The sequence below is a fragment of the Rosa chinensis genome, chromosome 7, assembly GCF_002994745.2.
Source record: "Rosa chinensis cultivar Old Blush chromosome 7, RchiOBHm-V2, whole genome shotgun sequence".
Classification (NCBI taxonomy): domain Eukaryota; kingdom Viridiplantae; phylum Streptophyta; class Magnoliopsida; order Rosales; family Rosaceae; genus Rosa; species Rosa chinensis.
The window spans coordinates 32,179,344-32,194,885 of record NC_037094.1 but is presented as its reverse complement, the minus strand read 5'-3'; the positions used below and the strand labels follow the sequence as shown (position 1 = coordinate 32,194,885).

General features: G+C 37.3%; 1 long non-coding RNA gene across 1 annotated transcript; it reads right to left on the bottom strand.

Annotated features, from left to right (window-relative positions):
• Positions 1-2,098: 2,098 nt before the first annotated feature.
• LOC121050309 lies at positions 2,099-4,778 on the bottom strand. The gene is made up of 5 exons (XR_005802640.1): positions 4,209-4,778; positions 3,552-3,630; positions 3,105-3,312; positions 2,569-2,670; positions 2,099-2,383 (listed from the first exon to the last, which is right to left on the bottom strand). It is a non-coding gene; the product is annotated as an uncharacterized LOC121050309 (long non-coding RNA).
• Between the last annotated feature and the right edge of the window lie 10,764 nt (positions 4,779-15,542).

Below are 15,542 nucleotides of genomic sequence, written 5' to 3'. Positions count from 1 at the left end.
GAAAATTAGTGTACTTATTAGTCATTTTGCACTTGGATAATATAGTCTTTCAATAATTCAAATGTTTGTAGAGTGAACTTAAAAAATAGTAGGGTGGCAATAGCCTCACCCTAAGAATTTCACAATGGCATAACTATTTCATATGAATTTCAAAAATAGTGTAATTATTATGTCTAGTAGTGTAATTATTATGTCTAGTTTATGTTTCTGCAAGCCCTAGCTATCTTTCAACAAAGAAATAGGGTGAAGCAAATAAAAACATAATGAGAGTGCAACAGGTTTGACAGAAATTACTACAGCGTGACCCTGAATTCAAAAATTCATAACTTAATATAGAAAAATCATTTTAAGATGATTCTAAATCTGAAATTATATTTAAGATGTATACTGCAACTTTCAAGAAGACACCATGGTCAAATATTAGACCAGTAAAACAAATAAAAACATATTGATGTACAGTACAACAAGTTTTACAGAAATTGCTGCAGCATAACCCTGACTTTAAAAATTCATAACTTAATCTAAAAAAATCATTTTTAGGTGATTCTAAATCTGAAATTACCTTTAAGATGTATACTACAAATTTTATGAAGACACTGACTTCAAATATCAGACTAATAATACAAATAAAAACATATTAAGGTACAATGCAGCAGGTTTTATAAAAAATTACTGCAGCGTAACCCTGATTTCAAAAATTCATTACTTAATCCAGAAAAATAATTTTTAGGTGATTCCAATGCTATAGTCTTTAAGATGTATACTACAACTCTCATGAATATACCAACTTCAAATTCAAGATGAGTTTGTATCAAACTATGCATATTTTAAAATTGAAACATGCATGTTATTTGTAGGGGATTCTGACTCTCTACACTTTTGTGCACAAAACGGAAGAGTGGAAAGTCAATTGGAAAATGAACCGTTGATTTGATGTCAGCAAATAGAGGGAAGAAATTGGTTGTGGTTTGGGATCTAGATCATTGGGTTCCTAGTGATAAGATAGTTAGTAAAAAGTTCACTTCTGAAATTGGAATTACTATCCGAGGTTATGGTCCGGTATGTTATGAAGGGTGGTTTGAGATCAAGCCTGATACTAAGAGGAAATTGCTGGAGAAGTTGGAGGTAAGCTTCAAATTATAGAAGGTTTGTTTGTTTATTGGTTTTAGTTTTGAATTATTATTATAATGCACTGTTAATGCTTCACTTATTTGATATTAAACCCTTTTTGAGGTTGATCTCCATCATCCAAAAGTTCCTGCATATATGGACGAAATAATAGCTATAGCATACACTCAGTTTAAATGGAGATTGCATAATCACTACAAGCTAGGAGTGTGGAACATATGAATGGGCACGAGCCAAGTTGCCTGACCCAGACCTTTGGAATAGTAGACTTCTAGAGCATTGGCATTGGTTGTGCGATAATCTTTATAGCAATGAGGGATATATGGTGTGTACTGTTATACTTCATTACATATTCATGGAATGTGCTCTGATTATTGAAAAAATATATTCATATGATAATCTGATGCTTCTATTGTTTCATTAATAAACACTACACCAAAAACATTATCAGACAACGGCAGAAAACCGTTGTGGGATTTGGAGACCCACCGTTGTAGACCGACCCGTTGTCTGATGAAAATTCAAACAACGGTGGAACACAGTTATCTGAGAAACAAACAGACAGCGGGTATGTGTTAAAATGTTGTCTGATAGCTCGGCAGATGCCAGGCGCAGCTGCGCGGCACTGCCTTCAGACAACAGTGCTTGTTTTCAAGCTGGTGTATGTTAAGCTTGTCAGACAACAGACTTTTATTTTGTGTGTTGTCTGATTTACATTGAGACAACAGAGTTCAATTACTTGTGTTGTGTGAGTGTAGATTAGAAGACAGTGATTTGTTAAAAACCGATGTGTGATATGAATGATTGCAGTGTGATTTGTCTCCATTTTTGGCCATTCAGACAACGGGCAGTTATCATTATATTTATTCTGTTGTCTGCTTATTTGAACATATCTCATTCCTAAATTAGATTGTGCATTTGATCCATTTACATACTAAATATAAACATTGCAAACCACTAATCATTGAACCCAACATTTTAAACAAGAAAAGCATTTAGTGCGTGCCCATCTACTTGGGACATCAAAAAGCTGATACATATGTATCTATTTTTTCAAAACATGCCACACATGGTGCATGAAAATGGGCCAACAGTGAAGCACAAAAAAAGATGCTTTCCTTAGCAAAAATGGACCAGCAACAAGCGCGCTACTTCATGGCTCATGCACATAAGTGTTGACAAAAAACTTCCCCCATTCATTTCGCACTTGATCAATATCCGCTTGGGTGTATTAGTTGCTGCCTCTCCTCTCCCACTGAAATTGATTTATTATATTAAAGGGATTACTTAATTGTTTTGGTGAATGAGGCATGGATATAATAACAAAGTTATAAGAAATTGAATCAAGTGACTATATTTATAGCTATGTTGATAACTTGGAAGGAAACAATGACTATGAGAAATTGAATCAAGTGACTATATTTATAGCTATGTTGATACCTTGGAAAGAAACAATGACATGTCTTTATCCTCAATGATATCTCTCATGTAGCACATGATAAAGTACCCGCACTCCTTGTTGCTAGGTTGAGGAGGAATGCCCTAAACACAAGAAAATTAATCAATAAGTTAGATGGTGAAACTTACAGCCTATTCTTTTCAGCATTATACATGCGCATAGCACTACACCAATTCAAAACAAAGGGTTTTCAAGAAAAAAAAAACACAATAAATCCTTTTGAACCTAGCTCAGCAAAAGAATGATCGAGTAAGCTGCATTTGGCGTCTCGTACTTGACAGTCGACAGTAGACTTTAGAATAGAAATCCTTAAACTTGAGCACACCATGTTCACATAGTTTAACACATTGCAGTAGTAGTTTAACATATAGCATAATTCATTTTGAAATTATATCTCTTTAAGTGGAGGTTCTAATATCAGTAGAATTTAAATCAAGTATAAAGGGGTTGTTAAAGTGATGAGACTAAGGAGATGATTGAGGTGGTTTAACATGTACTTCAAGTTATAGCTACTTACCAACCATATCTGTCGAAAAGTGAGTGTGTCGGATTTCCCCCTTTTCAATATCCTGAGGAAGCTTGCGGAAAAATTCAATGGTGAGGTAACCGCACTCCATATCAACTAGCTGCATAGTTGCTTCCTTGCTCTCTTCTTTCATCCTATCCAGCGATTCAAATCTTGCATTCCCAACTTCCACTCTTAAAGTGAGATACTGCTTTAATTCCTACACACCACAGGGAAAACATCCCATTAAAAATAATAGATTAAACAAATTTAGGATATAATGATTAACTAATAGCTATCCTCTTAGGTAAATTCAGCATATTATTCTGCATTTTTAATTCTATACACTACATTTCGATGACTTCGTGAACATGTTATGCACTCAGAATCTCATAATTCATGAACCACTGATTTATCTAAACCAGAGTAGAATTAGAAAAGCTAGGTAGATCTAATTACCAGATTCAGTGTGTAAGAAATTCCTGTACGATTTCAAAAAGACCAGCAATTTAGGATCAGCTGCAGTTGCATCCCACACCTAGAAACATATTAACAGTTAAACAATCTTAATATCAAAGCTGTACAAATGAAGGAAAAAAAAAAAACAACAGAGAGAAACACAAATGAGCTATTTATCTTGCATATAGTCCAAGTATTTACTAGGTCCCAATTATGCCTATATCCCCCAATCAACATATAGTCCAAGATTGTATTGAAACCATTTGAATTAGTTACACTACTACGTACTACCATTTCATACCAAAACCCAAACAAAAAAAAATCAAACGGAAGTAAAAAACTTAAACTTCCTTTCTTGAGCAAATGAAACATAGGCAAATGACGGTAAAAACAAACTAATAAAATCAAAATTGAATTCAAGTATCTAAATTTAATCATGCCCAGATCAAGAATCTCAGGGAACTTGCATCAAACTGGAGCCAAACCCATCTTCTTGTGCAAACTATAACATACACTTCACCTCTCTCCCACAAGAATTTTTTTTAAAAAAAACAGCAAGAGACTCTGAAGCATGCTAAGTTCCCAAAATAAAAAATATATATAAAAAAGAAGCAAGATTATAACAAGTCAAGTGGGAGTGTAAGTCATGAGAGTTACTTCTTTTATACTATCAATTGCCATTCCAAGTTGAATATCAACACCCTACATTAGAAATTAGAAAGAGTACGTAAGTCTAAAAAAATCAAAGTAAACAAGAAAGAGAGTAACCGTCATGAAATTTCATAGATGAAAAAGTAGGGCCTGAAAAACAAAAGCCTTAAGAGTCCCATAACTTGTAGAGCTAGAGTTCAAGTACAAAACCAATTAAGCCACTGAAACGTTGAGTACAAACTTTAATGCTTCATTAATAAGAAATCTTACCTTGTATCAAGTTATTGACGAATCAAAATCTTGTAACTAACATGTTATATCTACAATTCAATACAGATTTGAATACTAACCAAGCAATCACATACCAAACACCAAAACTTAATCAGACTTGTATTAGACAAATTTCAGAAACTAAAGCACAAAAAACTTACTAGGCTGCCAGTGGGTTAGTAAAAAGGAGGATAAAGAGGACCATGCTGATTCTAGATAAAAAAAAAAGAGAGGAAGAAATAGAGGTCAAAATCAGATAAGAGACTAAAATAGAGTCATGACCTAAAGCAGAGTCATGGCAGCAATTCTTCACTACCTGCAAAGCAATCAAACATAAAAAATGAAAAGCTGGCATACAAACCAAGTTGAACAAACTCAATGCCAAAACCCTATGTATAAACTCCCAAAATTTTGAGATTCAACAATTGAAAAATTGAAAAATTGAAAAATTGAAAAATTGAAAAATTGAAAAATTGAAAAATTGAAAAATTGAAAAATTGAAAAATTGAAAAATTGAAAAATTGAAAAATTGAAAAATTGAAAAATTGAAAAATTGAAAAATTGAAAAACTAGTGAGAAAGCTGACCTCCACAAGGTCATTGAGGATATCATGCCAATGACATGGCCCTTTCGGGGAAAGGGATAGAATCTGCACAGTCCATCAAACCAGCTCAAAAAGGCAGCAAAAACAAATAGCAATCCAATCTCAATGACTACAAGCACATACCAAATTCTCTAACAAAACAAAACCAATAGCAGACCCTGTCCTACTCCTTCCAAAGCTTCTGAATACCTCTAAGCAACTGATGTAAATGAATAGCAGACCCTTAAAAATTATATGAATAAAGCTTGTTCAAAAAAATAAATGATTAATAAAGCAAAGACCATCCATACATGTGCACTTGCAAACCAAGCTATAATTAAAGCAAAAGAAGATCTTCATCTTTAATGCCAACATCCCTTATCTTTTCCTCCCACAAAAAAACAATCAAATTATTAAAGCAAAAGAGAATCCTCAGCTTTTTGACTTTTTTGATCCATCAGATGCCGACTTTCCTAATCTCTTCCTCACATAGAATGGCCACTAATTAATTAAAGAAAAAAAGAAAATCCTTATGTATTATTTAAGAAACAAAAGAACCTCCTATCTTGACATCAGTGGCCACATATTTCAGCAGCAAACCTAATCAGAGCTCCATTTCTCATGAGTCCATTTAAAATTAAACCATGTACAACTGTTTGATAAAGTTTTAGCTGTGCAATGAAGGCAATATATGTAAGTTAATTACTTTATCTGAACTAAGCAACTTCTCCAAACAGATTTACAGTAATCAAATTCAAATCCAAATTGTATTTCAAGTCTGGTCGTACTAAAATCCATAATCCAACATATTAAATCTCAAAAAAAGGGTCAAAAATTCCAGTTGCTAAGGCTTAACGGTAAGAACTTAGAAAACACTACAATCAAAACTCATAGTCAATCTAGTAAGAAAGCCCAACTCTTAGAACAACATTCTGAAATAGAAATCCACCACAGTAGTCGAATTATCATCCCCAAACTCCAAACTAGAAACCCTAGAGGTTCATTCTGGTCAAAACAGCAATTTTTGGTACGAAATTGAAATCAATCACCGCAAAATCAAAAGAGTGAAAGAGAAGCTCACTCTGCAAGGTCGCCGAGCTGTATAAGACGCCGACGAGTCCGGTCATGGTGACGCCTTCCTGTAAGGCCTCCAGATCATCTCTATCTGTGGCTTTGTATAGCTCTGGATCGGCCAAGCCTTATTCATTTCGTATTTGGTACCGCGTCAATGCCATTCTTCCCACACACATAAATAAAGCCTTAAATCAACTTGAATTTTGTACTCCTCTTATGAAGTGTAGACAAGACTTAAAAAACAGAGATACTCGAATAAATAGCAAAAAAAAACTATTTTTACAAGAAGGGAAAACCACATCAACACCAGACTGTAATCTTTTTCAGTATGACCACCGTAAACTTCCTTTCTTGAACAAATGAAAGATAGGCAAATAAAGCTAAAAACAAACTAGTAAAACCAAAATTGACTTCAAGTATCTAAATTTAAACATACCCAAATCAAGAATTTCCGGGACTTGCATCAAACTGAAGCCAAACCCATCTTCTTGGGCACACTTTAACATAGAATCCAATTCTCTCCCACAAGAACCTGAAAAAACAATAACAGGAGACTCTCAGAAATTTCAATTGAAATTACATTGGGGATGTTTACCTTTCAGGAGAGAATCAGCTTTGGAGCTGGACAGCTGCGATGGGGTTCTTCGTCATCTGTGCTAGGCACCGACTCGATCTCTTAAACCGTTCATGAGGTTGAAGGATCTTGATCTTCGGGTTCTTCTGCTCATATAAAGACAGGTCGCCTTGGATAATGTGATTTGTGAAGAATCCCAAATCAAAAGTGAAGAACCCGAAAACCTTCAGTTAATCAAAACCTGAAATCAAAAATGTGATTTGTAATTTGTGAAGAATCCAAATCAAAAGTGAGTGTCGTGCATATATAGTGAGGGTGAGAGGACCAGAAACCAGAAACCCCCAAATTTTAGGGCTTATCAGATTCGAGAGGACGAGAACTAACTAGATTCGAAGATGAATCTCAGATTTAGGGCTTCAGAGGCAGGGATTGGTACCAGAAAGTCAGGGCTTCGGTGGTGATGGATTTAGAGTTTAGGGCTTCAAAGTGGGCGTAGCTGTGGAGTGAGTCGGGGGCCGGGTAGCTGTGGAGTTGTGAAAAGAGAGAGTCAGGGTTAGTCTAAGGCTTTTTTTCTTTTCTTCAAGTGTTCTAATTTGATCTAAATGGACACATGGCCAGACAAGCCATTAGTTGATGCATGCATGTATAAGGCATTAGACCATGTTTTCCATATACATGTTGTCTGATTCTGCACACATTAAATTTGAGTTGTGGCAGCAAGGAGGGAAAGTTCCCGCTATGTGTAAGTAAAGTTCAGTTTGGGAGCGAAGGAATGAGTGGCGTTTGGAGACGCATCGAAACCTCTAATATATTTTCCTTGATCATACAACACAAAAACAAAAACTGTTGTGTGACAATTTGCAAACTACACTCATACAACATATATAACTATTCTGTTGTACAATGAAGTACCAAATTTGGGGTCGATCTAGGAGGGAAATCTGCCGCTATTTTTTTTTCATTCACACAATAAACTATTCTTATAACTGTTGTGCAATGATCTACTATCTAAAAAGTTCATAATTTTAACCACCTTATACAATGCAAGTTTTGTAAACGTGTTGTGTGATTCACTTTTCTTCATCACACAACACTTTTTTTTTTTGTGCAAAAAGTTTTGTGTGTTTAAGTTATTGGTGTAGTGAAAGGAGGTCTGCACTACTAGTGCTCAAAACCGAGATCAATAGGAAAGTACCCATCGGGATGGTGCAATGTTATTTATTCAGCATGCTTCGCATGTAGCAAAGTTAATAAAATAATGGCCGCTCGTGTGACATTCTATTATGATAAACTCTTATATATTGAACTGTATGTTTTTTCAAGTGCAGGAAGGTGGTAAGCCTGTATCATTTATAAACAATTATGAAAACATGTATCAGGATGTAGAGCATAAGTGAGTTAGTGAGGCTAAACGAGTGAGACATGTAAGTTATCAATCAATATCTCAATTCAAATATATAAGTTTTATAAAATAGAAATAGAAGATTTAGAATTCAAGTCTGTGATTTGTATCCATATGTATACATAGTTCCACGCTGATTGAATTATGTGTACAATGTCTAATATCTAGATTTGTATATTAGAAAGTGATGTATATAATCATGTCAGGTATAGTGCATTATATCTAGTCTGACTTTGTTAATATCTAGGTTGTGTGTGTGTGTATATATATATATATATATATATCATTCTTTTTGTTGCAGGAGAAAATGAAGTAGAAGAGGGAAGATGTCAAGGCAAAGCTCATTAAAGAGACACCAGAAGGTACTCCTATTGAATCAATAGAAGTGGCTTTGAATGATGAGATTGTAATTATGGTTGAGGAGTGTGGGAGAAAAGGTGGCAAGGTTCAAGGTTTAGGGGCTTTCCCTCGCTTGGATATCTCGTCTTATTCTTCAATGCCAATAAATTCTGAGTGGAATGAGATGAAAGGTAATCTACAAAAGTACATCCACTATATGTTGCATGGAATCTGAGAATGCAAAGTTGAAATCTATGTTGTGAGCAATATTTAGCAAATTGAATGGGAGTGACGACATTAATTATGATTCTAATGATAGCTCTGCTCAAGGAACTGATGGTATTGAAGAAACTGATGACTATCTTGGTATGGAGGGTTAGAATGCTTTGAGTTTAATGTAATACTTAGGAATTATATTTCTCATATGTAGTTAAGGAACTACTTAGTCCTGAACAATCGATCCTAGGTTATTTTATTTTTATGCTTTTAGAATTTCAATTACTGAACAATAATATGTTGGTGACTAGCCTAAATTTAATATAATTTTGTAGGTTTTATAAGTCATTTGCATTTTCCCTTTGTCTCTATAATGAACAAGCATAATCTTAACTACGACGAATACACATTCCTTGAAATGTCTAATCTATGAGGAAAATGTGTTCCTCATATTTATTAATATATGAGGAATATTCGTCCCTCGCAATTATAAATCTATGAGGAATCTTCATTCCTTGCAATTATTAATCTGTGAGGAATCATCATTCCTTGGGATTATTAATTTGCGAGGAATATTTGTTCCTTGCGATTATTAATCTGCGAGGATTCTTCATTTCTTACAATTTTTAATCTGTGAGGAACACATATTCCTCGCAATTAATAATTTGTGAGGAAACCGAAAATCCTCTCATATAGGTATCCGTAAGGAGGTTTAAGCGAGGAAAATTTGCCACGCATGAGTTTCCTCGCTCATTAGTTTAAGCGAGGAATTTGGACATTTTGTGAGGAATTCCATTCGTCACATTACTTGTTTTCTCTTATGGTGAGATTTAGCCTTATAAAGTTTCTTTTTTTCTTTTTCTTTTTTTGGCGAAGAAAACATATAGATGTACCTTAAAGTTAGGTCAATCACAAACCTGTGTTTTCATCCTCACAGTGAGGAGTGACAAACCCAATTTTTTGGATGGTTCTTGGAGGAGTTTCTTAGGTCAAGCAGGCTATGTTGGTATGTTTCGGGATTTCAAAGGTGCTTTCTTGGTAATTTTAGTTTTAGTCTAGATATTCAAAGTTAAGTGACTGGTGGCGACTGAGATAATGACAATTATTAAGGTAATCGAACTAGCTTGGATTTGGGAGTGGAAACATGAGTGGTTGGAGGTTGATTCTACTTTAGTTCTTCATTCCTTAATAACCCAACTTGGTGCCTTGACAATTTTGAGTGAAATAGAGTGACTTTTTGCACCACATTTATCAAACACAATTTTGATATTCCAATCATTTTTATGAAGGGACCCATTTTGCAAACACTCTTGCACTTTGCTCTCACTTCAACTACAATAGTTTGGTGGTACGCACCGTATTTTGTTGCTTTTTTTTTTTTTTTTTTTTACAATAGAGATTTTATGGGGCTGCCTAATTTTTGTTTTCAATCAAATATTTTTTTGGATGATTTGTGTTGTTTTTCTCTTTCAACTTTCTTTTTTGGGGGTAATGTTTTATGTCCCCTATCCCTCTCACGCTAGTTCAATTGCCTTAATAAATTTAAGGGGATGGACAAAATTTGGTTCTCTTTCATTCAAAATAATTCTCAACTTGTGATCAATTGTATCAATGGTACAAGTGGTGTTCTGTGAAGACTCAAAATTACTATTTAAGACATCAAATACTTAATGTTATGTAAGGATTATAAGAATCACAGAGCAAAGTGTATCCTATGAAAAGCATAATAGGAGTACTTACTAAATTGATAAAAATAGCTCCGGAATAGGGATATGTAGCTAATGGAAGAATAAAATGTGAAAGTTTTATGAATGTTATTGTGTTGCATAACTTGATTTATAATGAAGTATTCCACTCGAATTGTTTCCAAGCAATGCTTGAGAAATTTTGACACTAAAGTGTTGGTTATTTAGTTGTGGCAATGTGTTCGACAATTGGATTTGCCACTACTTTGCAGTATGCTGTTATGGAAATTAGTGGGTGACTAGATGTTAGGCCCTGGTTTCTTAAAAGTTTGCTTGATTAAAAAGGTAAGAATGAAATAATAATATTTTTGTCTATGGCATTGAGCTCAGAGGAGTCCGATGGGACTATGAGATCAAATGCATGCATAAACACACACAACGTGATTTAGGAAAGAATTGCAATTTGTGAGAGCAAATGGTTATTGAGTTTGATAAGCTCGTCTCCATAAGTGGATTAAGATATAACATGTGAAAAATGAATGATCGAAAAGTATCATGGGAAAGTAAGATTATGTCTTGTGCACACTCGAGTCCGAGGCGAAAAGAAGTAACCTCTCTCATGTCATGCATTGGACAAATTTCGAGGGCGAAATTTATTTTAAGGGGGGTAGAGTGTGAGGCCCTGAAAATTTTTAGTTAATTTTCGAAGGAAATTTTCACCAATAGGAACTTAATTAACTAGGCGATAGAAGTGGAAGAAAATGATTTAAGAGATTTCTTTGGTGATGAGATTACAAATTTGGGCCATATGATTCAAGTTCGGGCCAATATTCTTTCATTTGGGCCTAGAATGTTACTAGAGTTAATCGAGACAAATTGTCAAAGTTAATTTGAAATGAAGACAAAGTGGATTTTTAAGAAATCGAGCAAGTGGTACGGTGGTTGGGGATTCATTTGCCAATTTGTTGGGATGGGTTCGAGTCTCCCCAACCGCAAAATGTGGTGCTTATTTTGGATTTTTCCATATCTAGTTGGCTATTAGATATATATTATTGTGTTGGAAGTGTGTCATTATCGTCCAAGTGGTATGGTGGTTGGGGCTTTTGATTTGCACATCTTTGGGGGTGGGTTTGAGTCTCCCCAACCTCAAAATTGAGTGTTTATTTTTTATTTTTCCATATCTGGTTGGCCAGGGTTATTTTTGGTATTTGACTTCCATGTGGGTCCCACTTTTGCTAAGTTGGATTGCCACGACAGCCGTTAACGGTTGAAATTGATGGAATCCCAACGGAGGGACCTATTGGATGAGAATATGATATCACAGGGGTGTTTTTGATGAAATTGAAAGTTGAGGGACTGAATCGATGTTGGACCGATACCACAGGGTACTAAACAGTATTTAGTCCATATAAAAATGATATTGTTGATGAAAAATAATCAAAGGTTACGAGCCCGAAACCAGAAAGTAATCAGTTTGGAGGATTGAGTAATTTTCCGTAAGGGTGAAATCGTCATTTCATTCTCATAAGTATATATAGAGAGTTAACAACTAGAAAGCCCTAAGAACACTCTCCCTCTCTCAGTTGTACTCTTCTCTCTCCCCGAACTCTATCTTCCTCTCTCCTTCTCTTTGCCATTGCCAGAAAACACCATTTCTGTCCACCATCTCACGTCACCACCACCACCAATCAATCCGAAACCCAAAACCGACCCAAACCAAACTAAAATCAAAGCCATGGATCAACCCCGACCTCCACACACTCTCATCAAAGTTGAGACGCCGCTACTCCTCCACTATCATCGATCTTCGGTCATTTCTTTAGCTCACCGCTATCACCAACTCCTTTAGTCTGAGCTGATGGTCAAGGCCCCAAAGCCCTTTAGCCCACCAATGTCAGAAGACACCATACGAGCGTAACCAGAATCTCTTCTGCTGCTTAGATCGGTTCATCATTTCCAGCGTCGTCAGAATGACGCTACAGCTAGACTAGGACCAGCACCTCAATGTCTACCAAAGCCCTCTTGTCTCGACCTCCGACTTCAACCAGAACAGTGACACGCGCTGCAGCTGTCACGTGAGCCAACCTTGTGCCGCCGCGTATCGCCACGGGACTTCTAGACCATCTTAACTAGGTAATTTCGTCACCTCTCCTTGGATAAAGCCTCTTGGTTGTTGCGAATTGAGAAACTCTAACCCACTGTCGTTTGATTTGGAATTCAGGTTTATGGATTTCTGCGATTTGGAGTTTCGGAAAAGATGAGCTACTGGGATAGTTTTGATCAAAATTAGATATGGTAAGGACATTCCGCAGCATCTATTTTGGATACAAAAATTGGTGATGGGGTGATTGTTGTTCTTATTCTGTTTGCTAGGGGTTCGAATGGTTGATGGTGTCGTGGTGCAACCATGTTAAATTGACTTCTAGTTTTGAATAGAAGAATGGTAGGGGACTGCATCTTGGATATGTTTGGCTATGTACTTTTGTAGTGATAGAAAGTGTGGGTATGTTGAGTAAACAAAATGAGATATGGTTGTGCAGCATGTGTATTAACAGTTATATTGGAAACTTGGCATGAATAAGTATGAATTGGCTTATTGTTTAGAGGAGAATTGTCTTGAGAATTAAAAAGATGAATTTGTTATCGACGTTGAAGTGTAAAATTAGAATGGAATTGGTGGTTTGGTAAAATGCATGAAAAAAAGAGTAAATAAGAAAGGACCGGTTTTGACATGTGAATGAATATGTGGGATGTTCAATTTAAGGTTCATGAAACAAGTAACAAATTGAAATGTTCTAAACCTACCATATCCCGGAATTACCATAGAATGAAACCATTCGGGAATGGTGGTTGCTATTTAATTTCATAAGGTTTAAAGGTTAAATAAAATGAGGTCAATCCGGTTGATCGAAACTTTTAACATGGAAAGAAGTGTGATCACCATATCCCGAATGAGCTTAATTACTACGTTAAGTGAATTGTTCTAGAATGGTTACCATTAATTATTGGTTAGAGATAAACTGGTAACTTATAAAGGAATTGAACAATTTGAAAGTATGAATTGATTAGGATTTAGTTTTTGTCAAAAGTACTCGAGCATGTGCACTTGGATTTGGACAAAAGATTGAAAGTCGGGAACAAACCCAAATGTTGACGAGCACTCCAATTCCAAGTAGGATGAGCAGTCCCTATCTTGTTAGTGGCTTTCTTGTGTGTGTGTATATGCTTATAAATTATTATATTTCTTGCAAAAATGTTTATGGACGCCATAGTCGATGCCTCGATGACTTTTCTTGCATGAATTGTTAATTGTGGGAAGTGAATGAAAACCGAGGTTAAACATTGCTTGTTATAATGAGATATGATATGATTGTTGTGATATGAGAGTGATAGGTGCGATGCTTCCTACGGTGTCGAAACCATGAACCCCCGGAGGGGCGATATGACCATATGTTGTGTTGAGCCTGTGCCACCTTAGCAGTGTACGTAGGGACTCGACAGTGACTTCATATGGCATTGGACTAGTAAATGGACACTCTCGATACCCATGGTTAGTAAGGAAAGTGAGTACGTAATACATATTGATGGATTTTGACTATGATTGGTAGTTGGCCTGGTATAGAAAACCAGGTTTTCAGTCACAGGTGAGTTGAAAATCTTGCAGATGTGTATGTCTGAGCTCAGGTTGATTAACATACTACATATGCTTTATAAAAGAAAAAAAATATTTGTGGTCTCTACATTTTCAAATGTTTTAGATAAATGTGCTCAATACTATGTAATACATACTTTTCAAGTTTATTGTTAATGTTTAAAAGTCTAGCGGTAGTTGGACCTTAGTTAACGCTGATCCGGCGGGCGGATCGATACCTATGTTGTGAGTGGTTCCCGTTACCTGTCAAATAAAATACAATGGGCGTCAGAGGGAGACCGCGCCGGGCGGTCTTCAACTCTCTGATGCCTAAGTTAGTCAATGTATTTATGTTGACAAAGTAACAGTAGGTAAGTATTGAATGTGTCATAAATGAGGAGAGAGGAGAGGACCTTTTATAGGTGAGGAAGAGGATGATCTTCTCCTTGTTTTCGATGTGGGACTGATGTGCTTCAGTTCCCAGTTTCAGTAGCTTCTGATGCTACCTTGACACGGCGCGTGGCGGCGCGTCGGCGGTGCTTTGGGGTTGATCCGGGGCTCAGGCGGTAACCTGGCTAGCTGTCTTTACTCCAGTCACTCATGAGGTGGGCGTTGGTACCCCTGGCGGTACCCTCAGCGTGGCTCAATATAGCTAATTATGCTTGCAAATGCACATGTATGTACAAGTCCCCCAAATCCCCAGTCAAGGAGGGCAATCTTGGTTGGGGAGTTGATCGGCGGTTTGAAGCGTTTCTCCCGCTAGACTTTGCAGAAGCATAATTAGCGTCAGTGCGTTGTCAGCCATGGATTTACTGAGCAAACGCTTTGTGCCCTTTCGGGTGGGCCCCTGCTAGGCCCCCCAGGGAGTCCCCCACTCCCCGGCTAAGATGGACCTCCGGATGGTCGCTGTTATTGTTTGTTGAGGGGGAGCTGCACGGAGCAGCGCTGCACGGAGCAGAGGGTGTTGGGTTGCGAGCCCAATCTTAGCACCCAGGTGACGGGGGTCAACATACCTGATCAGGGTTGTCGTACTGTTGACTAGTCCCCGTGTCCCGTAGGGACATTCTGACCGTAACTCCGCGTGGCGGCGTTGTCAGAGAGGCGTGGCCTCGGGATCCGCCGCTGGCGGAAGTCCCCCCGCTAGATGTAGCAGGAAGCAGCGTCAAGTAGACGTGCTTGGTGGTATTTTATTGAACGGTGTTGCGCTGAATAAAGTACGCAGCTTGTCAGATGAGAAAAGGGGTCAGCCAGCGGTGCGCTGTGTAGCGGAGGACGCCCCGTTTACCAAATGACGAGAGAAGCTCCGCTGGCGGGGTTTCACTCAGTGGACAGTCACCTGGGAGATGACAAGTGAGGATCCGCTGGCGGGGTTTCGCTCAGCGGAGGCTCCGTCACTTGGAAGATGACAAGTGAGGATCCGCTGGCGGGGTTTCGCTCAGCGGAGACTCCGTCACTTGGGAGATGCAAGTGAGGATCCGCTGGCGGGGTTTCGCTCAGCGGAGACTCTGTCACTTGGGAGATGCAAGTGAGGATCCGCTGGCGGGGTTTCGCTCAGCGGAGACTCCG